Here is a 26,968-nt window from a genome sequence, read left to right as displayed (position 1 = left end):
ATGTCAAGAATGCTGGGGAAGCATTTTGACCGTCTTGTGGATTAAGGTCATGAAGACCTAACTGTTAAAGCTGCAACTGCTGACAGAGAGTCAATGGAGGACGTCTCGCGTAGCAAGGTCGACCGAGGTCTTGACCAGCCTCGGTTCGATTTAAATGGTGAGCTTCCGGTACGGTGGATGAGGGACCAAGGAAGCGGCCTATGAGTGAAGCGCTAGGTCCTGCGAAGGATCCTAGAGGGTGCTGACCATACGGTGCTCGGGCTCTGGGTCGCCGAAGATACCCACACGTGCGTCGTGGAAGATATTGGAACAAGGAGTAAGAGTTGTTTTGTGAAACCGGGCATGGATCTGGTTGATTGACCTTGCTGGTCTTCAATGGATGAGTCCATGGCTCTTTATATGGATCTGTTGGTTGATCTTGCTGATCTTCAATGAGAGTCCATCTTGATTTTTATAAGTGATTATATTACCGAGTATTATGGGCTAGGAACTATTGAAAAGGCCCCTGTGTGGACAGGTGGTGAGCGTTCTAGTTGCTAATGATGCCATAGATACTCTGATGAAGGAATGATGGGAAATTATGAATCAATTGGATAAATTGGAAGATTGTGATCAGTGGTACTATGGTTTCATTAAAGGATTTTTTTAAAGTTAGCTGATGCTAAGAAAAAGGCAATTTTCATATTGGGTGTGTAAGTGGTGTGGCTAGTTTTATGTTTGCATGAACTTCCGGCTAGGGGGCCTTGGAACTCTTTTCCTTGGTACCCGAGACAAAACCTAACCAAATTCCAAATTGGATCCCATCATTACAGTGGTTGGGCGGTTGGCTAACCCATGGGATCGGATGGGGTTAGGCTGGACTGATGGATCCGTAAATCGAGATTTAAATTCTATTATTACGATAGATGAAGTAAATCCCGGATAGTAAATTGTTCTATGGATAGGAATCAACGGCTGTGCCTCTTGATGGGGAAAAAAGCGTTGATCCCAATGATCCAAGTGCAAGTTTCTTCCTTGATCTGACCAAGTACCGTTAGAGGTGCAGTCGGATCGGTTTGATCAGTAATGATCTTGACTACGTTAGAGTAAAGAGTTATCTTGGTGGAATCGCCCATGCTTTCTGGGTAAGGGAAGTTTTTTTTTGGGTTCGGTTTTTGAAAAACCGACGGATTAGTCTCTTGTCCGGATATCCGTGGACGAGGCCCCGAGTGTGGGTCCCTGCCCCGCGCATGAAGTGCTACTTCCGCTGCTAGTACCCCGAATATGTTGCACGGTGGGAACAGGGATCTCACAGTTGGTATCAGAGCGAATTGGTTAATAAAGATCAACTGAGAAGCCAAATATGTCAAAAATTTATCAAGGAGCATAAAAAGGTTGTAATTGTGTGATATAATTCATACAATTTGATATTCAAACTGAAATTCGTAAATTGGGTCTTCAGATGGAAGTACCGTAATTATATAGAATCCCTGACTTGCTTGAGGCCTAGACATGATGGTATTTACCTTATAATTCCAAGGACCGTGACTACCCGTATATACCGAGAGTATACTGCAGCTCTTTACTGATAGTATATACGAGTAAATCTAAGACTTGAAATTATAAGCGTTATTGCTATCCAGAGGATGATTTCGTATGTGGTTGATATGATTTTTAATTCTGTTTGAGAGCTGATGAAATTGATTTGGATTCTGATTGGAAAATGATGAATTCTGAAATTTAGTTAAAATGTAATAAGCTGAGCGAAACCACAATGAGGATGAATGGGACGAGTCCCTGTGATGATATTCATAACTGGAATGATGATAATGATTTCAGCAAATCACTATGAGATTAGTGGATTGTGCTGTCAAATTGCTACTATTAACACTTGAGACAGTAGATTAAGTTAAGGGATGACAAATTGAGAACTTGCTTGACTGAAATTTCCGTGGAGGGATGTTCAGAAGGAAATTTTTCGGTTTAATGGACCATTATCATGTTAAAGATATGAATGATATGATCTGAATGAATTGTTATGAGTTCTATATAAGGGATATTTATCCCAGTATTCCGTTGGGTTGACCAGAATATAAGGAACCCCATAATAAAATTAGATCTTAAGAAAAAGAGTTGTCCTCTACTTGCGAGATGAGGACATCTCGCACTTTTTAAGTGGGGTAGAATGTAAGATTCCTCCCCAGCCTTCGAGGTATACAGGAGTAAGAATCTCCCTTTTTGATCTTATAATTATTCCCTCTCAAAAATAAAAGAAAGATTCTGTTTAAAAAAAAAAGGAAAACCCTTTCCCTAGAATACTTCTCAGGAGTCACGTTGTTTTAAAGATTCAGAACAATGAGTTCAGAAGTAAAAATCGGTGTTTTAGATACCAAGGTTTTGGTTTTCATTCGAGTACAGCCCAAAAGAAGTTCTTTATCTCTTGGGGAGTATAAGAACTTATCCCCCAGATATTGTGAGCCTTATATCTGAATTCAATGAAAGTAGATGACTTAGCCTACAAGCTTCTTTTATCTCCTCATCTCAAAGTTCTTAATGCCTTCTATAGAAAAATGTGCCAAACCCAAATTCATGGAAAGACGGTAAAACTTCAGTGGCAAGTTACCGTTGGCTTCTAGGTTACGCTAGCTCCTTCCTTTATATAAGTCGTAACTTTTACCTGTCGCTCACAGTAATCTTACTTCCATCGATCTCCCTTCTTCTTAATCTCCTTCATGGCTTGGCAACAGGAATTAGTTTTATCCATGATGATTTCTCACCTTCAAGACGCAAGTGAGTCTGTGAAGAAAGATTTTATTGAACAGTATGAGCGCTCACGTTTTCCTCACTTGGAAACATCTGTAGCTCAGACCAAATGGCGGACCTATCAAGACATAACTAGGGTAACACCTTGGGGTCAACAGCACTTTCGTAACAATGTCCGCTTGACCATGGTTATCGAAGCCTTGGGTTTGGGTCCCCGATACTACTGCGTCATGAGATCAAGACATCTTGGGTTTTCTGAGCGGGTCTTCTTACTGGCGTGTTTTCTTCCTCATGAGAAGATATGCCTTTACCCTGTTTTTGGCTTACCTCTCAGAGGTCCTTTTGTTAGATCACCTCATACCACTGAGATAGGTGCAGCAATAACCAACAGAATTATTCCCATAGATGAGTTACCTTATACATGCGCAGCTTGTGAGTGCTGCTTTTGTGATCATATGATGGACGGGCTTATGGAAGTGTAAAGAGTTCTTCTATCTTTACTGTATAAGTTCCGAGAATGAATAAAGTTTAAATCTTGTTCTTATCTTGAATCTTGCTCTCTTTGAGACTTTTCTTGGTGGTTAATCCTGATTTAAATTTTTCTCTAAGTCTCATAATTCGTGCATCTTGCGAAATTATCCCAGTTTGCGAGATGAGGACATCTCGCGTTTTTTAAGTGGGGTAGAATGTAAGATTCCTCCCCCAACCCCTCTTTTGATGTCTAGTATCTTCCCCTGTAATCAATCCCTCTTCAGAAATATAAAGACCTTGTTTCTAACTGTTTTAACCTAGAGAGAGAAAATATTCTAGAGAGAGAATATTCAGATTTTTAATATTTTTGGATAGAAAAATTATCTCATCTTATTAAAATAAGTTCCCCTGAAACAGAAATTCAAAAAGAACTTTCCAATGTGCAATTAGAATTTATTGGAAATGGGTATAAAGGACCTTAGCCTAAGGGTCTAGATTTTCAGAAATTTTTGGATTATGGTCCAATTAAGGTTCCTATGAGCCAATAGCATCAATCCATGTGTAGGGAGGAGATAAATCCAATTTGTAAAAGAAGATACCCAAAAATGAGTAAATGCTCACATAAGATGAAGAGTTGAAAATGTACAAGGTTTATTAGTAAAAAAACTATGAGCAATATTAAAATGATTCCATTATGACACATATGTAAGGAAGGGGAGTTCTTTAAAGGAGGTGCATATTTCACATGCTTGAATGAGTTTTAAACTCATAAAAATTGAGATATTTCATCTCTCCTCTCTCCTAATTCAAGTCTAGTTTCAAAAAGTTAGCTTAACTGACCTAAAAATGGTCAAAAAATTGACCAAACTGATTTGGAAAATTCTAGAATCGGTTTGTTTGGTTAGGAGCTCAATTTTTCCTATAAATAGAAGCCTCCCCCTTGTTGAAAAATATATATTGTTTATGCATCGTTACTCTACTCCACCTAAGCCAGAAACTGTGAATTCATTTAATAATTCACTAGTTTTTGGAGCTTCCCTCTTTCTTCAATCCCCATTAGTGGCTCCATCAACATACTTAACCAATTGATTAGTTGGGGGCCTCTACCGTGAACAAAGAATCAAGCAATTTGTAAGGTAATTAGTGAATATTGATCTTTTCTATAATTTCTCAATGTTTTCTCTCTTCTCAACCCCTCTCAAGCTTGAGAAGCTTAATTGGTATGCTCGGGGGGGTCACTCGTATAAATATGTAAGTATCACGTGGGTTCAACAGAAGGACATTTTAAATATTTAAAACTTACAGAAATATATTTACAGAGGGGATTTATTTATTGTATTTCAAAAAAAGATTACAGATTTGAATAGGAAAGGATACATTATATTCACTAAAACATTCACAGATAAGGGACTTTTTAAATAGGCCTTGAACGCACGTGATATAGAGGATTTACATATAGTGACCCCCCCCGAGTTGGTATGGTTTTTTAAATGCTATTGAAGTTAATTGGTGAATAGTAGTGAAGAGTTATATAATTTAATAAATGCTATTGAAGTTAATTTCCATTTATGTTTAAATTCTAATGGTTTTTATGTAATTTCTCTCTCTCACTCAAGAAATGGTCATACTCATGACCCATTCTCAATCCAAATCAAGCTTTTCATAAAGCTTTTCCTTAACCCAAGATTAAGCTATGCTTGAGGCCAAATTAATGGCTTTTTTCTATGCTTCTAGTTTATGTATATTGATGATTCAATCCATTATGGATTAATGATCCAATTAGAGATCATTTTAGTTATTTCCTTAATGATAAGCTTTATCCCTTAGAAAAAATTGAGATTTATCAGTCATAGCAGCGGAGCTATGGCAAAAATTTTATAAAAATTATGCATAAAATAATTTCATTCAAAGCATAAAAAGAGGACTTCCTACCATATTCTAGGAATTATCATCCTAGATTAATTGAAAGAATTTCATTATAATCATGGAGAAATTAAATTTTAATATCATGTTTAAAGGATAATTTTTTTATATCAAAAGTGTTACTTTTATCATTTTTAATTTTCATGCATAGAAGTATGCATAAAGGAAAATTTTTTATATCAAAAGTGTTACTTTTATCATTTTTATTTTCATGCATAGAAGTATGCATAAAGGATAAATTTTTATATCAAAAGTGTTACTTTTATCATTTTTAATTTTCATGCATAGAAGTATGCATAAAGGATAATTTTTTTTATATTAAAAGTGTTACTTTTATCATTTTTAATTTTTATGCATAGAAGTATGCATAAAGGATAAATTTTTTATATCAAAAGTGTTACTTTTATCATTTTTAATTTTCATGCATAGAAGTATGCATAAAGGAAAATTTTTTATATCAAAAGTGTTACTTTTATCATTTTTATTTTCATGCATAGAAGTATGCATAAAGGATAAATTTTTATATCAAAAGTGTTACTTTTATCATTTTTAATTTTCATGCACAGAAGTATGCATAAAGGATAATTTTTTTTATATTAAAAGTGTTACTTTTATCATTTTTAATTTTTATGCATAGAAGTATGCATAAAGGATAAATTTTTTATATCAAAAGTGTTACTTTTATCATTTTTAATTTTCATGCATAGAAGTATGTATAAAGGAAAAAATTTTATATCAAAAGTGTTACTTTTATCATTTTTAATTTTCATGCATAGAAGTATGCATAAAGGAAAATTTTTTATATCAAAAGTGTTACTTTTATCATTTTTAATTTTCATGCATAGAAGTATGCATAAAGGATAAATTTTTTATATATCAAAAGTGTTACTTTTATTATTTTTAATTTTCATGCATAGAAGTATGCATAAAGGATAATTTTTTTATATCAAGTGTTACTTTTATCATATTGGATTTCATGCATAGAGGCATGCATAAAAGTTGATTATTTTATTATAAAAGTGTTACTTTTATCATATTTGGATTTCATGCATAGAGGTATGCATAAAAGTTGATTATTTTATTATAAAAGTGTTACTTTTATCATATTGGATTTCATGCATAGAGGTATGCATAAAAGTTCATTATTTTATTATAAAAGTGTTACTTTTATCATATTGGATTTCATGCATAGAGGTATGCATAAAAGTTGATTATTTTATTATAAAAGTGTTACTTTTATTATATTTGGATTTCATGCATAGAGGTATGCATAAAAGATATTCTTTTTATACTAAAATAGTGATTTTCATCATAAATGGATTTTATGCATAACTTAGATGCATAAGAGAAATTCTTTTATTCTAAAAGTGTAATTCCTACTAAATTGAATTTATGCATAGGAAGATGCATAAAAGATTGATTTTACTTCGGAAGTATTAATCTCCTTAATTGGAATTTATGCATAAGTAAATGTGTAAAGAAATCTTATATCAAATGAAATCTTATATCAAATATAAGAATTCTCTTGTATTCTATAAAGAGATATGAGATGTGATAGGATGTGATAAGAGGTGTATAAGAGGTGTATAAGAGGTGATAAGAGATGATAAGATGAATTAAGATGTGATAAGATGTGATAAGATGTGTATGAGATGAGGTAAGAAGTGTATGTGATAGGATAAGATGTATATGGGTTGAGATAGGGCGAGAATGGATGTGATGTAAAAGATTAGATGTGAAGGCATATGGGGTTATATGAACTGGATGTATGCATGAAGATGTATATGCATAGACGTGAATGTGGATGTAGATGTGGATGTATAGATGTGAATGGGAATGTGGATGTGGATGTAGATGTGGATGTATAGATGTGAATGGGAATGTGGATGTGGATGTATATGAATGTGGATGTAGATGTGGATGTATAGATGTGAATGGGAATGTGGATGTGGATGTATGTATGTATGTGGATGTAAATGTGGATGTATAGATGTGAATGGAAATGTGGATGTCGATGTATGTATGTATGTGGATGTGGATGTATGAATGAGGACGTGATAATGGATGTATGCATGTAGATGTGGATATATGGATGTGAATATGAACGTGGATGTGGATGTGGATATGGATGTGTATGTATGAATGTAGATATGGGATGTAGATGTATAAATGAGGATGTGAAAATGGAGGTATGCATGTAGATGTGGATGTATGGATGTGAATGTGGATGTGGATGTGGATGTATGGATGTGGATATGGATGTGTATGTATGAATGTGGATATGGGATGTGGATGTATAAATGAGGATGTGAAAATGGATGTATGCATGTAAATGTGGATGTATAGATGTGAATGTGAATGTGTATGTGAATTAATGTGTCGTCGATATGAGGAAATGGATGAGAATGAGTACACATTGAATGGAATGTGGAATAAGTAATGTGGACTAAGGAGGGATCATGTGGACTAAGGAGGGATAATGTGGAAAGACAAGAGTTCGATTTAGAAACTGTATTTTGTGACTGTTTGTAAATGACTGTTTTATGTCAAGAATGCTGGGGAAGCATTTTGACCGTCTTGTGGATTAAGGTTATGAAGACCTAACTGTTAAAGTTGCAACTGCTGACGGAGAGTCAATGGAGAACGTCTCGCGTAGCAAGGTCGACCGAGGTCTTGACCAGCCTCGGTTCGATTTAAATGGTGAGCTTCCGGTACGGTGGATGAGGGACCAAGGAAGCAGCCTATGAGTGAAGCGCTAGGTCACCTGCGAAGGATCCTAGAGGGTGCTGACCATACGGTGCTCGGGCTCTGGGTCGCCGAAGATACCCACACGTGCGTCGTGGAAGATATTGGAACAAGGAGTAAGAGTTGTTTTGTGAAACCGGGCATGGATCTGGTTGATTGACCTTGCTGGTCTTCAATGGATGAGTCCATGGCTCTTTATATGGATCTGTTGGTTGATCTTGCTGATCTTCAATGAGAGTCCATCTTGATTTTTATAAGTGATTATATTGCCGAGTATTATGGGCTAGGAACTATTGAAAAGGCCCCTGTGTGGACAGGTGGTGAGCGTTCTAGTTGCCAATGATGCCATAGATACTCTGATGAAGGAATGATGGGAAATTATGAATCAACTGGATAAATTGGAAGATTGTGATCAGTGGTACTATGGTTTCATTAAAGGATTGTTTTAAAGTTAGCTGATGCTAAGAAAAAGGCAATTTTCATATTGGGTGTGTAAGTGGTGTGGCTAGTTTTATGTTTGCATGAACTTCCGGCTAGGGGGCCTTGGAACTCTTTTCCTTGGTACCCGGGACAAAACCTAACCAAATTCCAAATTGGATCCCATCACTACAGTGGTTGGGCGGTTGGCTAACCCATGGGATCGGATGGGGTTAGGCTGGACTGATGGATCCGTAAATCGAGATTTAAATTCTATTATTACGATAGATGAAGTAAATCCCGGATAGTAAATTGTTCTATGGATAGGAATCAACGGCTGTGCCTCTTGATGGGGAAAAAAGCGTTGATCCCAATGATCCAAGTGCAAGTTTCTTCCTTGATCTGACCAAGTACCGTTAGAGGTGCAGTCGGATCGGTTTGATCAGTAATGATCTTGACTACGTTAGAGTAAAGAGTTATCCTGGTGGAATCGCCCATGCTTTCCGGGTAAGGGAAGTTTTTTTTCGGGTTCAGTTTTTGAAAAACCGACGGATTAGTCTCTTGTCCGGATATCCGTGGACGAGGCCCCGAGTGTGGGTCCCTGCCCCGCGCATGAAGTGCTACTTCCGCTGCTAGTACCCCGAATATGTTGCACGGTGGGAACAGGGATCTCACATTTATCATAATTGGATTTCATGCATAGAGGTATGCATAAAAGTTGATTATTTTATTATAAAAGTGTGACTTTTAACATATTTGGATTTCATGCATAAAGGTATGCATAAAAGTTGATTATTTTATTATAAAAGTGTGACTTTTATCATATTTGAATTTCATGCATAAAGGTATGCATAAAAGTTGATTATTTTATTATAAAAGTGTGACTTTTATTATATTTGAATTTCATGCATAAAGGTATGCATAAAAGTTGATTATTTTATTTTAAAAGTGTGACTTTTATTATATTTGGATTTCATGCATAGAGGTATGCATAAAAGATATTCTTTTATACTAAAAGTGTGATTTTCATCATAAATGGATTTTATGCATAACTTAGATGCATAAGAGAAATTCTTTTATTCTAAAAGTGTAATTCCTACCAAATTGAATTTATGCATAAGAAGATGCATAAAAGATTGATTTTTACTTCGAAGGTGTTAGTCTCCTTAAGTGGAATTTATGCATAAATAAATGTGTAGAGAAATCTTATATCAAATATAAGAATTCTCTTGTATTCTATAAAAAGATATGAAATGTGATAAGATGTGATAAGAGGTGTATGAGATGTGATAAGATGTGATAAGATGCGTATGGGAAGTGATAGGATGTGATAAGAGGTGTATGAGATGTGAAAAGATGTGATAAGATGTGTATGAGATGTGATAAGATATGATAAGAGGTGTATGAGATGTGAAAAGATGTGATAAGATGTGTATGAGATGTGATAAGATATGATAAGAGGTGTATGAGATGTGATAGAATGTGTTAAGATGAGTTAGGATGTGTTAAGATGTATATGGGATGTGTTAGGACGAGAATGGATGTAATATGGTTGTATGAATGTGATGTGGATGTATACATGTAGATGAGTATGTATGAATGTGAATGTGGATGTATGGATGTAGATACGGATGTGTATCTATGTATGTGAATGTGGATGTATGAATATGAATGTGGATGTGTGGATGTGGAAATGAAAGTGTGGATGTGGATGTATGCATGTAGATGTGTATGTATGTATGTGGATGTAGATATGGATATATAGATGTGAATGGGAATGTGGATGTGGAAGTATGAATGTGAATGTGGATGTGGATGTGGATGTATGGATGTGGATATGGATGTGTATGTATGAATGTGGATATGGGATGTGGATGTATAAATGAGGATGTGAAAATGGATGTATGCATGTAGATGTGGATGTATGGATGTGAATGTGAATGTGTATATGAAATTAATGTGTCGTCGATATAAGGAAAATGGATGAGAATGAGTACACATTGAATGGAATGTGGAATAAGTAATGTGGACTAAGGAGGGATAATGTGGAAAGACGAGAGTTCGATTTAGAAACTGTATTTTGTGACTGTTTGTAAATGAGTGTTTTATGTCAAGAATGCTGGGGAAGCATTTTGACCGTCTTGTGGATTAAGGTCATGAAGACCTAACTGTTAAAGTTGCAACTACTGACGGAGAGTCAATGGAGGACGTCTCGCGTAGCAAGGTCGACCGAGGTCTTGACCAGCCTCGGTTCGATTTAAATGGTGAGCTTCCGGTACGGTGGATGAGGGACCAAGGAAGCGGCCTATGAGTGAAGCGCTAGGTCACCTGCGAAGGATCCTAGAGGGTGCTGACCATACGGTGCTCGGGCTCTGGGTCGCCGAAGATACCCACACGTGCGTCATGGAAGATATTGGAACAAGGAGTAAGAGTTGTTTTCTGAAACCGGGCATGGATCTGGTTGATTGACCTTGCTGGTCCTCAACGGATGAGTCCATGGCTCTTTTATATGGATCTGTGGGTTGATCTTGCTGATCTTCCATGGAGATTCCATTCTATTATATGAATATATTGGCGGTTACTATGAGCTAGGAACTATGGAAAAGGCCCCTGAGTGAACAGGTGGTGAGCGTTCTGGTTGCCAATGATGCCATAAGTATACCGATGAATGAATGAGTGGAAATAAGGATTCAACTAGAGACTTTGAGGATTGTCATCAGTGACATAATGGTTTCATTAAAGGATTGTTTTAAAGTTAGCTGATGCCAATAAAAAGGCAATTTCATATTGGGTGTGTAAGTGGTGTGACTAGTTTTATGTTTGCATGAACTTCCGGCTAGGGGGCCTTGGAACTCTTTTCCTTGGTACTCGGGACAAAACCTAACCAAATTCCAAATTGGATCCCATCACTACAGTGGTTGGGTGGTTGGCTAACCCATGGGATCGGATGGGGTTAGGCTGGACTGATGGATCCGTAAATCGAGACTCAATTTTTGTTATTACGATAGATAAAGTAAATCCCGGATAGTAATTGTTCTATGGATAGGAATCAACGGCTGTGCCTCTTGATGGGAAAAAAAGCGTTGATCCTAATGATCCAAGTGCAAGTTTCTTCCTTGATCCGACCAAGTATCTTTATAGGTGCAGTCGGATCAGCATGATCAGTAATGATCTTGACTACGTTAGAGTAAAAAGTTATCCTGATGGAATTGCCCGTGCTTTCCGGGTAAGGGAAGTTTTTCCGAGTTCGGTTTTGGAAAAACCGACGGATTAGTCTCTTGTCCGGATATCCATGGACAAGGCCCTGAGTGTGGGTCTCTGCCCCGCGCATGAAGTTCTACTTCCGCTGCTAGTATCACGAATCCGTCGCATGGTGGGGATAGGGATCTCACATAGGAGATAAATTCGAGCTTTTTTTTTTGACAAAGTCTGAAAATCTTTAGGAACTTTTAAATAAACCAATGCTCCTAGTTCAAAAGACCAAATTGAGTATCCTCTATCACCATAGAACCGTCCCTATCCTAAGCACTCCTGTTAGAATCTTCTTTACCAGAAGAATAGGCGATGCCCACGGGACTTGAACTAGGCCGAATAAAGCCTTTGTTCAAATATTCCGTCAATTGCATATCATACAAGAAATCCCTCGATGCATCAAGCTCGATGTCCTTAAGACGGACATCAATCGGTGCCCTGGGTTGATACCCATACATAAGCATGAACAGACTAAAACCAATAGCCATATGTTTAAAACTATTATAGGCAAATTCCATCATTGGAAGATATTTTTTCCAATTTGATGCTTTTTCAGAGACATATGCACGAAGCATATCCTCTACAATCTGATTCATATGCTCTATTTGCCCATCAGAGTGCGGATAATCAGAGGAATTCATTATTCAAAGTAATTTCGTCGTTGTAAACCATTCGGAATAAAGCAGGAAAACATGGCATTATAACAGCAAAAACCAAGGATTCATCGGCACCCCGACATACCCACATCTGCACATGGAATAATCAACTTTCCAAGTTACCCATATCAACATAGAGAGTCATTAGAATCTCGATGAGTCACATATGTCCATCTGTAAACCATCAGGTTGACTGTATAAATCACCTAAAGTATGGAACTAGAGAAAGAAATGCCAACAAAGGAAAAATCCAAATTTCCTTAATCCAAACACAACAAGATAAACTCGTTGAACTCTAAAGAAAGAGATTTCAACAAGTGAAAATGTCGACAAGATTACACTCATCAATATATGCAGGTTATAGATAAAAGAAGTTTATCTAGAGAATGCCCACACTATAACTTCTAGTGAATTTAGAAAATGAGATTGTCTTTGAATGTTGAGGTCAACATGCTAAGTGATAAGCAAAGCAACAATCTTAAGCCCAAATTATCCCATAAGATCACGTCCCATACCACCATGATACCATCCATACATACCTTAATAATTTGAAACTCCCTAGTATACCGTCTAGGAAATATGAATAAGATCCTGTATAAAAGGAATAAAATGGCCTTATTCTAGACTCTATATTCCTGAGACTACATCAAGGAATAACTCTTTCCGAGTACATCATTAGAAAATAAATTGAATTATTGGCACCTTTCTAATGGAAACCACCTAAAACACAGTAAAGTTGGGATAGAAAAATAACTCACCTAGATACATAAGCAACTAGGTATCCAAGTTGGAATATGTACAAGAGTACAAGGAACATAGCTTAAAATTAAGTGCAAAAAACAAAGGCAAATGTTTCCTTCAAAGCATATGATATTATCCAAAAGATCAAAAGATCCTTATAAAACCATGGAAAAAGCATAGAAGCTCCTCGAATCTATAAAAACCATAGTTGATCATAAAAATCAATGCATACCATCTAATGGTCATTAATCATGCCAAAAGAAGCATTATTATTGGTGGCCAACTCATCAATTCGGAGTATATGAACAAAGTGTCGTTCAAACAAAACTCCAAAGTAAGCACATGTGTGTAACACTCATTAAAAAACCCCTAGATACAAGTGATCTAGGCAAAACTTGATGAGTCCAAATAAAAGTTGGAAAACATCCAATAAAATCCACCAAAACAAATAGATCAACTAACCCATGATAGAATTTATCTTAGGCTTAAAAAATTAAGCACAGACCACACTTAAATAAGTGCAAAATAAATTATCATGGAAAAGTGTCAAAGATGAAACACACTTTGAACACAAATTATAGCCATCAAAAGAAATTAAGGAATATGTCCAAAAAGAATGGCTAAACAATGGTAAAAAAATTATGAAAACATCGTTCAGAATTAATCCGAATAAAAAATATCTACTAATACGAGGTATAATCATATTAATAATATGCGAATAACCCGCATCTATCTAATGTTAGCACGAGAAAATGTACTTCAACATTAAATAACCCTCAAAAATATTAAATTCTCGAGAAAAAGAATTATTATAATTTTTTTTCTAATTCTCCCTAATTTTATAGGGCCTCAAAATACGATAATTTTGAATTCCATCAAACCTATCTTATGGCATTCCAAACCTATTATTTTCTAGAAAATTTTTTAGCAATTTAATTTGCCAAAATACCATTGATATTTTAAAAATACCAATTTCTAGGATTTTAAAAAATAATTTTTAGAATATTCCTAATTTTTCCTGAGAATCCCATCATTCATGAAATTTGGATGGGATTTCTCTTGACCCTGCAAAGATTTAAGCAGTAGTAGAATCGCTAGAACCCAAGACAGTAAAGGAAGTCAGAGGATTCCTAGGGTTAACCAGATGGTGTAGGATCTTTATACCTAGGTATGCTAAGATTGCATCCCCTTTAACTAACCTTCTCAAGAAGAGTACACTTTTTCAGTGTGCTACAATGTGTTAGAGTGCCTTTGACAAATTGAAGACAGCCTTAGTAACCAACCCTGTCCTTAAGTTATCAGATTTTACCAAAACCTTCGAGGTGGTTATTGATGCTAGTGGGTTTGCCTTAGGGGATGCTCTGATGGAGGAAGGTCATTTAGTGGCCTATGAATCCAAAAAACTACGAACACATGAGAGAAATTATGCCATCCATGACTTAGAGTTACTCTCTGTAGTGTATGCTTTGAAGTTGTGGAGACATTATCTTTTGGGACAGAAGTTCATCTTGATGACAGATCATCAAAGTTTAAGTGGATCTTCACCCAAACGGATCTCAACATCCGTCAAAGGAGACGGATGTAGACCCTGCAGGAATTTGATTTTGAAATTAAGTATCAGCCCAGAGAAAGAAAATGTGGTAGCAGATGTGCCCAGCAGAAAAGCCTCCTTGCTTGCAATTACAGTGGTGTCAAATCCATTGATCCGAGAAGCAAAGGAGAAAATCATGTAGGACAAATTCTTTGCTACCCTTTTGATGCAGAAAAGCAAGACTCCTCAGGAAATGAGTCGAGTTCTTGGATACAAATTGGATGAAGGATGCATGTATTATCCCCAATGATGAGGGAATAAAGGGAAGAATTTTGAGAGAAGCCCATGATAGCCTGATAGCTGGACATCCAGGGTTTATAAAACCTACATGTCTGTGAAGAAAATCTTCGTCTGGCCAGGACTCAAAAAGGATGTACTTGATCGTGTGCAGAAATGCTTAATGTGCCAAAGAGTCAAGCCAGAGAGAGTCAAGATGCCAAGGAAACTGTAGCCTCTAGACATTCCACAGATGAAGTGGGAATGTATGAGTATGGACTTTGTAACTCATTGGATTACCTTCAGTACAATCAGGTTACAACTCTATTTTTGTGGTAGTGGACAGGCTAATCAAAGTTGCCCATCTGATTCTAGCAGTAAAAGAAACATACTCTGTAGAGTGGATGTTGCCAGAGTTTTCCTTAAGGAGATCTTTAGATTGCATGGTTTACCCAGGAGGATAGTAAGTGACAGAGATCCCAAATTCACATCGAAATTATGGACTGCATTCTTCGAAGCAGTAGGAACTTTCTTGGATCTCAGCCTATCACCCCAAAACAGATGGCCAGACTGAAAGAGTGAACCAGGTAGTTAAAGATATCCTTCAGTCATGTTGTGGTAGGGAACACAGGAAGTGGTTAAGCCATTTGCATCTGGTCGAATTTTCTTACAATGCTTCTTTGGGATGAGTCCTTTCAAAGCTTTGTATGGACAAGATTGCCTTACACCATTGACCTTGTCTGACCCATTGATCAAAGTTGAAATGTCCAAACAAATGCTTGATAAAATGGACCAGCAGATGCAATCAATCTGTAAAGATATAAAGGTAGCCCGAGACACGCAAAAGCAGTATACAGATAAAAAGAGGTCAGAGAGAGTTTGAGAATCAGATATGGTCTTCATTCGGGTACGACCAAAAAGAAGTTCCTTATCCTTAGGGAAGTACAAGAAGCTCTCTCCCAGATACTGTGGGCCATATGCTATTAAAAAGAAAGTGGGCGATCTAGCCTACAAACTTCTTCTGCCTCCCCATCTCAAGGTACATGATGTATTCCATGTAAGTTTGCTTAAGAAATATGTACCTAGCCCGAGTCACGTGCTTGATGATGAACAATTGATTTCTCCAACTTAAGGCTAGATGGTACTCCAACTTGAGGAAATCCTTGACGTTCGGGAGAAGATTCTCAAGAGCAGAGTCCTCGGAGAATTCTTAGTAAAGTGGAAGTTCTTCCCTCTAGAAGATGCCACCTGGGAGAAAGACGAAGAATTGGCGAAGGATTACCCCCACTTTGCGAGATGAGGACATCTCACGTTTTTCAACAAGTGGGAGAGGATGTAAGATTCCTCCTCAGCTTGAATATTGAGTAAGCCTTTACTTCAATCCCTTGTAATCATTCCATGTTTTTGAATACAAGAAAATATTATTTTTCCTTGTTTTGCCTAGTGAGATAAAAATTTTCTAGAGAGTGATAAATCAATATTGAGATATTTTTGGATATATAAATTCTACAAATATCAAAAATATGTTTCCCTGAAACAAAAAATCAAAATAAATTTTCCAAGGTGCAATTGGAATTAATTAAAAATGATTTAAAAGACCTTAGCCTAAGGGTCAAGATTTTTTGAAATTTTGGATTATGGTCCAATTAAGGTTCCTATGGAGATCAATAAGATTAATCCAAGTGTTGGGATGAGATAAATCCAATGAATAAAAGAAGACACCCAAAAATGAGTAAATAACCACATAAGATGAAGAGTTGACTGAGTACAAGATTTATTAATTAAAAAATATGAAATATTACTAAAAAATTGAGACATTTTGGAGTAATCATTCATTTTCGACACCTTGGTAAGGAAAGGGGGAGCCTTCAAGGAGGCGCCTAATTCACATGTGTGGAGGAGTTTTAAACTCAAAAATAATAGGATATTTTTATCTCTCCTCTCTCCTAGATCAAACCAAATAAAAAAGGGAGCCAAATTGGTCCAAATCTTGTCCAAATTCAACCAAAGTGAAGCTGGAAAATTCCAAAACTTAGTTGGGCTTAGTTAGTGGCCTCTTGCACCTATGAATAGACCCTCATTCTTTTGTATTCTCATCTGTGAACTAAACTATGTCGGTATTACTCTAAAATAAGTATATTTTCTATTATCCTCTAGTAATCCTTTACAAATTGAAGAGATTGGATCTTCTCTCTCTCTTCAACCTTCCTTGGAGTTTTCATGAACATACTAAACCAATTGAATGGTTGGGGGGCCTCTCCATAGACTAAAGAATCAAGCAAGTTAAGAGGTAAAGTATGGTTTATGGTCTTTTTCTGAATCTCAAAATGTTTCTCACTTCTCAACCCCTCTCAAGCTTGAGAAGCATTCAATTGAATGGCTCTTTAATACAATTGGAACTCTCTAATGAATTTTAGTGATAAATCTTTAAAGTTTCCATTTATGCTTAAATTAAAATGTTTTTTAAGCATATCTCTCTCTCTCCCAAAGAATGGTCATTCCTATGACCTATTCTATATTCAAATGATGCTTCTCATCACGAAGCAATTCTCAAATCTAAAAGTAATTTCTATGCTTATCAAACTAGAGGCCAAAGAAGTGGCTTTTTAATGCTTATAAATTATGAAAAACTTAGGAATCAAGGCCATAATTGGATATGATCCTAATGATAGTTATTCTATCATATTGTATTACTAAAACTTTATGCTTTTAAAATTATTAAAAAATTATCAGTAATAGTGGAGCTATCGCATGAAAAATTAACACATAAATCATTTTTGTACATAATATGAAAAGAGGACTTCCTACCATATTCTAGGATTAATTATCCTAGATTAATTGAATAATTCTCATCATAACCATGGAAATTTTGATTTTTATGTTTATACATAAATAGTTAATTAGGAAAAAAGAAAATTTCTAGTAATTCATTTTTATGATAAAAGAGAAATTCCCATGATAATAGAAATCCATGTATTCCAATGAGGAAAGAGAAAAATTTAGAATACCAAAATAATGGATATTTTATTTAAAAATTAAAGAAAAATGTTAGTTAAATTTATCTTTTTGCATAGAAAAATTTAAATGATGAAAGAGGAATTTCCACCATAATTGGAATTCAACCATTTAAATGAGAAAAATGGAATTTCTGGTGTAAAGGAGTTAATGGAGATTTTTATTTAATTTTTAAGAGAAAATTTAGTTAAATTTATCTTTTTGCATAGATAAATTTAAATGATGAAAGAGGAATTCCCACCATAATTGGAATTCAACCATTTAAATGAGAAAAATGGAATTTCTAGTGTAAAGGAAGTAATGGAGATTTTTATTTAACTTTTAAGAGAAAATTTAGTTAAATTTATCCTTTTGCATAGATAAATTTAAATGATGAAAGAGGATTTCCCACCATATTTGGAATTCAATCATTTGAATGAGAAAAGTGAAATTTTTAGCTTAATGGAGTTAATAGATATTTTTATGTAATTTTTAAAAGAAGAATTTTAGATAGATTTAATTTATGGTAAAAGAAGAATTCCCATGATAATTGGATTGCACTCATTAAATGAGAAAAAGAGGGATTTCAAGTTTGTTAAAAAAAATAGGTATTGGTATTTAGTTAAAAGAAGAATTTTTATGATATTTAAAAAAAGATGGATTTGAATTAAATCTTAGTGTCAAAAGATGAATTTTCACCATAATTCTACCTAATGAATTAAGGTTGAGAAATTATGTGGCAAAAGAATATCTTTGGATATTTTAATTGGTAAAATCACTAAATTGATATTTACCCAAAACTAGATATTTATCTGAAGGGAATCCTTGTTAAAACTAAACCGAATGAATTTGGTTAAACTACAAGAGGGATGGATAGTAATCCTACTTGTCCATCTCTCGATCCGAATCAAGCCAAAACTTCATGACCAATTCCAATTTCTAAACACAAAGAATAGACTACCGGAACTAAACTAGTTTTTCCTTTGACCAAACTCACCAAGAATTTAGTTGGACAAACAGACAAAATGATAGGTAGATTACCCTCATGAGAGATCAAGGATCCTCATTATTATGAAACTGGGAATTATAGAAAAAGGGATTTTTGGAACCAATCTCAAACTGGAATTTACTTGCATTGGAACCTCTGTTTTTCATTTAAAGGACTGTTTTATGCCAGAATGCTAAAGGAAGCATTTGGCATGTGTTTTACTAAGAGGAGGATCGTTGGAGCAGCTGGCGGGAAGTCGTCAAGGGACGTCGCTCGCGGCAAAGCCTGCCGAGGTCTTGACCAACCTTGGTACGATCAAAATGGTGCACTTCTCGTACAATGGGCGAGGACCATCGAAGCGGTCCCTGAGTGGAGTGCTATCACACCTAAGGAGGATCCTAGAGGGTTCTGACCAGACGATGCATGGGCTCGCGGTTGCTAGGACACCCATGCGTACGTCAAGGAAGATTTTGGATGGACTAAAAGTAAAGATTTTTGAGAACCAAATTTTGATACTGGATCTCGTTGGTTGGCATGCTGGTCTTCAACAACAGAGAGTCCAGAGGACACATTTTGTAATACAATGGACTCGGAATTTTAGAAAATGATGATCAGAAATATTATGATTTCTATTGTGAAGGATTGTTTAAAGCCAGTCGAATCTGTTATAAATGGCGATTTCATATTGATTGTGTACGTGGTATAGCTACCTTAATTTTTTCATGAATCGCTAGCTAGGGGGCCTGGGAACTCTTTTCCTTGGTACCCAGGCAAACACACAATCAAATCTTTATAAAGGAATCCCACCAATACAGTGGTCGGGTGGTTGGCTACTTCATGGGCCGGATGGGTTAGGCTGGATCGGAGGATTCTTGTGAAACAACTAGATATGATTAGTTACGTTAATTAAATTAAATCTTGGGAAGACCTTGCTTGTTTTGTGGGGGAGGGGATCAGCGGGGCTGTGCCTCGTAAATGGGAAAAAAAGCTGTGATTCCATGGACCAAGTGCAAGTCTCTTCTCGATATGACCATGTGACTTCAGGTTTGGTCAGATCAGTTTAACTAGTTAAGACTTTGACTCATTAGAGTAATTCCCCCGTTTAGAAGATTTTCCCACGGCGGAATCGCCCGTGCCTTCCGGGCGAGGGGAGTCTTTCTGAGCCCGTCGATTTCGGAGGAGCCACCCGGGCTAGCCTCTCGTCCGGACATCCGAGGGCAAGGCTCGGAGTGTGGATCCCCGCCCCGCATGGGAGGCCGCCGATGCCGCTTCCGCCACCGGAGCCCCAGAGGGGGGATCTCACAAAGATCTTTGAAGAAGGTGAGAGGAGGGAGAAGCTGCTAACAATACCACCTTTGAGCTTATTGAGTCAAGAAGTCCACCCTCTCAGATTCTAAGTCACTATGTAATGGAGGAGGAACATAGTGAGAATTAAATAACGTGGCCAAATGACCACCTATGCAATGCTATTCACTATGCGGAACCTCATCGAGTAGTTGAGTGTCCAATCAAGGAAGGGATGGCTAGTACTTGTGTGTGAGGGCTAGTACTTGTTGAGTACTTCCACCTTAACTCCTTTATGCACAGGGTGTTGATGAATAGACCATATTTACAAGGATTTTTCATTGTTGAGAATGAGCATAATGTGGAAGGCACATTGGGCTAAACCTAGCACGAGAATTAACTTACTGAGTGTACGAGATGGCTTCATCTATACGGTGCCTCTAAATGCACTTACCAGAATGCAAAGTAGAAGGAGAGCCATAGATCACGCTCCTGCTCTCTGAGGCATCTACGTTGCAAAATCACGGAACTCAGGGTACATGAAAAGATTCTATGCCCTAAGGAAGTCCTTCAACACAAGCATATGCAACAAGGCACTCACGAAAGAAAAAGGCCACAAAGATTGGCAAAGGGGATAGCCATGTGGTCAAAAAGATGGGTCCCAATGATGGGACAACCAGAAATGTGTCATCTTCCTCATCTAATGAGGAGACGATGACACCCTTAGTCCCTCAAAAAAGAGAGAAAACAGATCCCAATAAGCTACCCCAAAAGTTAGCTAAATATCTGAACCCCATTGAAGAGAAAAGGAAAGGTGAGGCTGCTTAAGAGTTGGTCAAAAGGACTGTCAAGCACAATTAGAGGAGGAACCTCTAGTAGCATGTTAAAATAGTGGTTAGCAATCATCATAAGATAAGCTAAACACAAACATTATTCTACTTGATTAACAAGATACAACACAAAGATTAGCAAGGAGTATTCCCAATCTATTTCACAAGAGAGAAAGCATAGATTGCTTGTCTCTAGCATAGATGACTACTCATGAAGAAATGAAGCTTGCATAAGCAAGAGACAATGACTAGAGTATTGTTGCCACAAAGGCTCACTTCTCTATTTCTCTTGCATTTTGTAACCATATCAGGATTCCTTGCATTTGATTTCCTCTCAGTCCCATTCACAATTCCTCAAAGCTCTCTATTTGTCTCAAAGCCATTTGCATCTTGATGGCCCAAGTGTGATACTTAGATCCATCCAACCTTTCTCCCCTTTTGTCAGAGAGTCTAGAGGACACATTTTGTAATACAATGGACTCAGAATGTTGGGAAATGATCATAAAAAATATTATGATTTCTCTTGAAGGATTGTTTAAAGCCAGTCGAATCTGTTATAAATGGCAATTTCATATTGGGTGTGTACGTGGTATGCCTACCTTAATTTTTGCATGAATCGCCGGCTAGATGGCCTGGGAACTCTCTTCCTCGATACCAGGGCAAAAACACAATCAAATCTTTATAAAGGTGTCCCACCAATACAGTGGTCGGGGTGGTTGGGGCCGCCGTAGGCTGGATCAGAGGATTCCTGTGAAACAACTAGATATTATTAGTTATGTTAATTAAATTAAATCTTGAGAAGACCTTGTTCTGTGGGAGGGGATCAGTGGCTGTGCCTTGTAAATGGGGGAAAAAGTTGTGATTCCATGGACCAAGTGCAAGTCTCTTTTTGATCTGACCATGTGACTTCAGGTTTGGTCAGATCAGTTTAACTAGTTAAGACTTTGACTCGTTAGAGTAATTCCCTCGTTAGAAGATTTTCCCATGTCGGAATCGCCCGTGCCTTCCGGGTGAGGGGAGTCTTTCCGGGCCCGGTTTTGCAGGGCTAGCCTCTCATCCGGACATCCGCGGGCGAGGCCCCGAGTGTGGATCCCCGCCGCCCTGCATGGGAGGCCGATGCCGCTTCCGCCCGCCGCCGGAGCCCTAGAGGGGGGATCTCACAAAGATCTTTAAAAAAGGTGAGGAGGGAGAAGCTGCTAACAATACCACCTTTGAGCTTATTGAGTCAAGAAGTCCACCCTCTCAGATACTAAGTCACTATGTAATGGAGGAGGAAAACAGTGAGAATTAAATAATGTGGCCAACGACCACCTATGCAATGATATTCACTATGCGGGACCTCATCGAGTAGTTGAGTGTCCAATCAAGGAAGGGATGGCTAGTAATTGTGTGCGTACTTCCACCTTAACTCCTTTATGCACAGGGTGTTGAATAGACCATATTACAAGGATTTTTCATTGAGAATGAGCATAATGTGGAAGGCACATTGGGCTAAACCTAGCACCAGAATTAACTTGTTGAGTGTACGAGATGGCTTCATCTACATAGTGCCTCTAAATGCAATTACCAGAATGCAAAGAAGAAGGAGATCCATAGCTCACGCTCCTGCTCTCTAAGGCATCTACGTTGCAAAATCAGGGAACTCAGGGTACATGAAAAGAGTCTATCCCCTAAGGAAGTCCTTCAACAAGCATATGCAACAAGGCACTCAATGAAAGAAAAAGGCCACAAAGATTGGCGAAGGGGATAGCCATGTGGTCAAAAAGATGGGTCCGATGATGGGACAACCAGAAATGTGTCATCTTCCTCATCTAATGAGGAGAATATGATACCCTTATTCCCTCAAGAAAGAGAGAAAATAGATCCCAACAAAAGTTAGCTGAATATCTGAACCCCATTGAAGAGAAAAGGAAAGGTGAGGCTGTTTAAGAGTTGGTCAAAAGGACTGTCAAGCTCAATTAGAGGAGGAACCTCTAGTAGCATGTTAAAATAGTGGTTAGCAATCATCATAAGATAAGCTAAACACAAACATTATTCTACTTGATTAACAAGATACAACACAAAGATTAGCAAGGAGTATTCCCAATCTATTTCACAAGAGAGAAAGCATAGATTGCTTGTCTCTAGCATATATGACTACTCATGAGAAGAAATGAAGCTTGCAGAAGCAAGAGACAATGACTAGAGTATTGTTGCCACAAAGTCTCACTTCTCTATTTCTCTCGCATTTTGTAACCATATCAGGATTCCTTGCATTTGGTTTCCTCTCAATCCCATTCACAATTCCTCAAAGCTCTCTATTTGTCTCAAAGCCATTTGCATCTTGATGGCCCAAGTGTGATACTTAGATCCATCAAACCTTTCTCCCCTTTTGAAATACCCATTTCCATTTCTCCCCTTTTGAAATACCCATTTCCATTTCTCCCCATTGCTTAAAAAAATGAGAAGACTACCCTCTCTAGACCCTTTATAGATGAGGGCTTGTATAACAAAATAAGATAAGAGTACTACTACTCTTCTTGCTTCACAAAGAAGTCTCCCTCACCATACAAGTACAAAATTTTACTTTCAAAACCCTTAAATCCCCAAGATCTAGCTCCACTATAATAAGATGGCACTTCCTTCCCCTTAGTTATAAAGTTCTTTGATTTTTTCAAATGTTTTCTCCTAGATCTCTCTTTCGATTTTACCACATTGGTGGATTCACTTGAGGATGTCATCTTTTCTCAGTATGAGAAAAAAAGGACCATTGAATTAATGCAAGTACTTTATACAAGAAGGACTACTTTACAATGATTTTTCTTCTTCTTCTTCTTCTTCTTTTTGTTTGTTATTTTCTTGTTTTTCCACTTACAAAGAGTGTGAACTCATATGCACAAAAAATAGGCTTTACACCACACAAAATACATTCCTCAAAGGAATATCAATGAGGAAATTAATTGGCCAACTAAGGTTTTATCAAAAACCCAAAAATAGAAGGAAAATGCTGGAGTCGCGAGCTGGCTGATTCGTCCCACTTGTGATCCTATCGCCTTGATGAGTAACCTAAAGAAAGCAAGTAGCCCCCATTTCTACTTCTTTAATATAGTTGGCAAAGCATAGTTCACACAGCCACATAGAGACCTTGTTGAAGCTTCACGTCAAGTGCAATATAGACTTGGTTGTCGAATGCATAGAAGCAACAGGCACAGTTCACAGTCACATAGACACCTTGTTAAAGCTTCACGTCAAGTGCAATATAGACTTGGTTGTCGAATGCATAGAAACAACAGGCATAGTTCACAGCCACATAGACGTGTTGTTGAAGCTACATGCCAAGTGTGCTAGAAGTAGATACTTGGTAGAAGGAAATGAGGATTAAAGACACCTACATTAGCTCACCAATGTGAAAGAAAAAAACACCCACAATGGTGTAACCTAAACAAACTCTCTCCCTCAATCATATTGATTTTCCACTAATCAATGATTAAGAGGTTAGTTCTATGGGCATGAGAATTAGTATCACTTCCATGAATTCCACTCAAATGGAGATTAGTTAGAGAAATGAAGGCTATTATCACAACAAATTAACTTTCCAAATCTTCCCACAAACAATGATAAGCTCAACTCACAAAGAGGTTAGTTACAAATAACAAAAATCTTCACAAAGAGGATTAACAACATATCCCACTACTTCACCCATGATTTCAACACATGAAATAAAGGCCTAGGAAATCCACTCTGATACCATGTTAAAAGAGTGGTTAGCAAAGATCATAAGATAATCTAAACACAAATATTTGTCTACTTGATTAACAAGAGACAACAAAGAGATTAGGAAGGAGTATTCCCAATCTATTGTACAAGAGAGAAAGCATAGATTGCTTGTCTCTAGCATAGATGACTACTAACAAAGAAATGAAGCTTGCATAAGCAAGAGACAATGACTAGGGTATTGTTGCCACAAAGGCTCACATGTCTATTGTTCTCCAAAGGAATACACCACAAAGGATACAACAAAGAAGTGTACACCCACATAGGGTGTGGGGGTTTTTATACATCTAGCCAAGGGGGGGTGCCTAGATCAAGTGGGCTTGCCACTTGCCTCCACAAAAGCATCCTATACCACATATCCAAAAGGTGTCTAAGATACCTAAGGTCACCTTGGACCATTATGATTAATCACATCATAGTCTAATGGCTTACAAAGCATCAAAACCACCCACCTAAGGTAGTGTGCCTACAACTAATGTAGATCACATCTTTCAACATAGCACACCTTGCAGGAATGTCCCCCTATGCCAAACATACGAACAAATGAGGAAACTTAGAGTGTAACAGCCAAGAGACGTCCTCTCAAAAGATAGAACCAATAGTCATGGCAACCCTACACCGGGTAGACCTTTTTGTGGAGTATCTCAAAAACCAAAGAGACAATCACCCAAAAAGAACGGACACGGAAGCTCATGTTCCTATACCCTACACCCGTAAAAGCCTAATCACAAACAAAGATGCTCCAACTCAGGAAATCGCATCTGTCCCAAGAGACACTACTACAAGTCTTTCCTCCTTCCTTCCTTATCAAATACAAATCCCCATTGGCACCTTACTCCAAGGTAGCCCGAGTTTACAAAAAGATCTGAAAGATTGGATGGAAGGATGACTTGGAGCTAGAATGGAAGAGCCCACGGAACTAGGAAGTTTTGATGAGATCGATGAGGATGGATTCATAGAATCACATGAAATCACTGGCATTCGCATGGTAAGAGTAAACAAGTTAGGCCAATACTTTGAAGGAGTTGAACTTAATGCAACACTACCCTTAACTTCTGATGACCTTCAAGTCACCACCATCCTAGATGGTGGAGCAGGAGTGAGCATTGTTACCAAAAAATGCTGGGAGAAATGGGGAGAACCTCCCATGGATAACAGAGAATTACTCATGAAACTTGTTGAGATGGAGCCACCTCAAGGACCATAGGTCTTCTACGGGATTTGAAGATAAGGGTTCTTGGAACCAACTTTTGACACACCTTTGTGGCGATGAACTTTGGCAAGTAGCCTGTTTCTTATGATTGCATCCTAGGACGTCCCTTCATGAGGGAAACCAAAATGATCCATGACTAGGACATGGATCATATCTACATCCTAAGGCAGAGAAATGTATATTTGTTGGATATGCACAGGATCGAAAGGCCTACAAGTGTTATAATCCACAAACTAGACAAGTGGTCATCTCACGTGATGTGGTGTTTGATGAGCTTGCTAGTTGGTATAAAGCAAAAGATGAGGGTGTTATTGAGTCACTTGAGGCTGATGTTCATGTGAACTTGCCATCACAAGCAAGTTCTAGTTCTACTACTATGTCTGGGCCAGCAGAAGCTGAGAGTAGCAGTGTACGTCCATGGTCAGGACGTTTGAGGCATGAGAGTGTAAGCACTGGGAGTAGTGCTATGGATAAAGGCAAAAAGAAAGTCGAAGGAATTGGAATCACAGGATATGAGTCATCCAGTTCTGAAAGTTTGGATGAGGAGCTTGGCATACCTGTTTTACGCACACCTGGTGCTAGACAGGATAGATATGTGCCACCACATGCTCGAGTTACAGGTGTACAGAGTGACCCGCATGCATTGCGGAGATCCCAGAGGGTCAGATATCCTGTTGACAGATTGACATATAGAGATTTTGCTATGCACTATGCATACATGACATCTATGGTGAAGCATGTGGAACCTACATGCTATACAGAGGCTATTGGAGAGCATGTATGGGAGAAAGCAATGGATGTAGAGATGGACGCATTGGTCCATAATGATACATGGGATTTGGTTGCACTACCAAAGGATAAGAATGTTATTGGATGTAAATGGGTTTACAAAGTGAAGTGCAAATCTGATGGTTCTATTGAGAGACATAAAGCAAGATTGGTAGCAAAGGGTTATGCACAGACCCAAGGATTGGATTATGATGAGACGTTTAGTCCAGTGGCTAAGATGGGCACAGTGAGAGCAGTCATTGCTATGGCTGCAGCTAATGGCTGGGAAATGCATCAGATGGACGTTAAGAATGCATTTCTGAATGGAGATCTACAAGAGGAAGTGTACATGGCACAGCCAGAAGGGTATGTACACCCTAGATA

This window comes from Cibotium barometz, chromosome 20 (genome assembly GCF_041138505.1).
Source record: "Cibotium barometz isolate CiBa-2024 chromosome 20, ASM4113850v1, whole genome shotgun sequence".
Classification (NCBI taxonomy): Eukaryota; Viridiplantae; Streptophyta; class Polypodiopsida; order Cyatheales; family Cibotiaceae; genus Cibotium; species Cibotium barometz.
The sequence above is the reverse complement of the archived record's forward strand: the minus strand, read 5'-3'. Positions refer to the sequence as shown.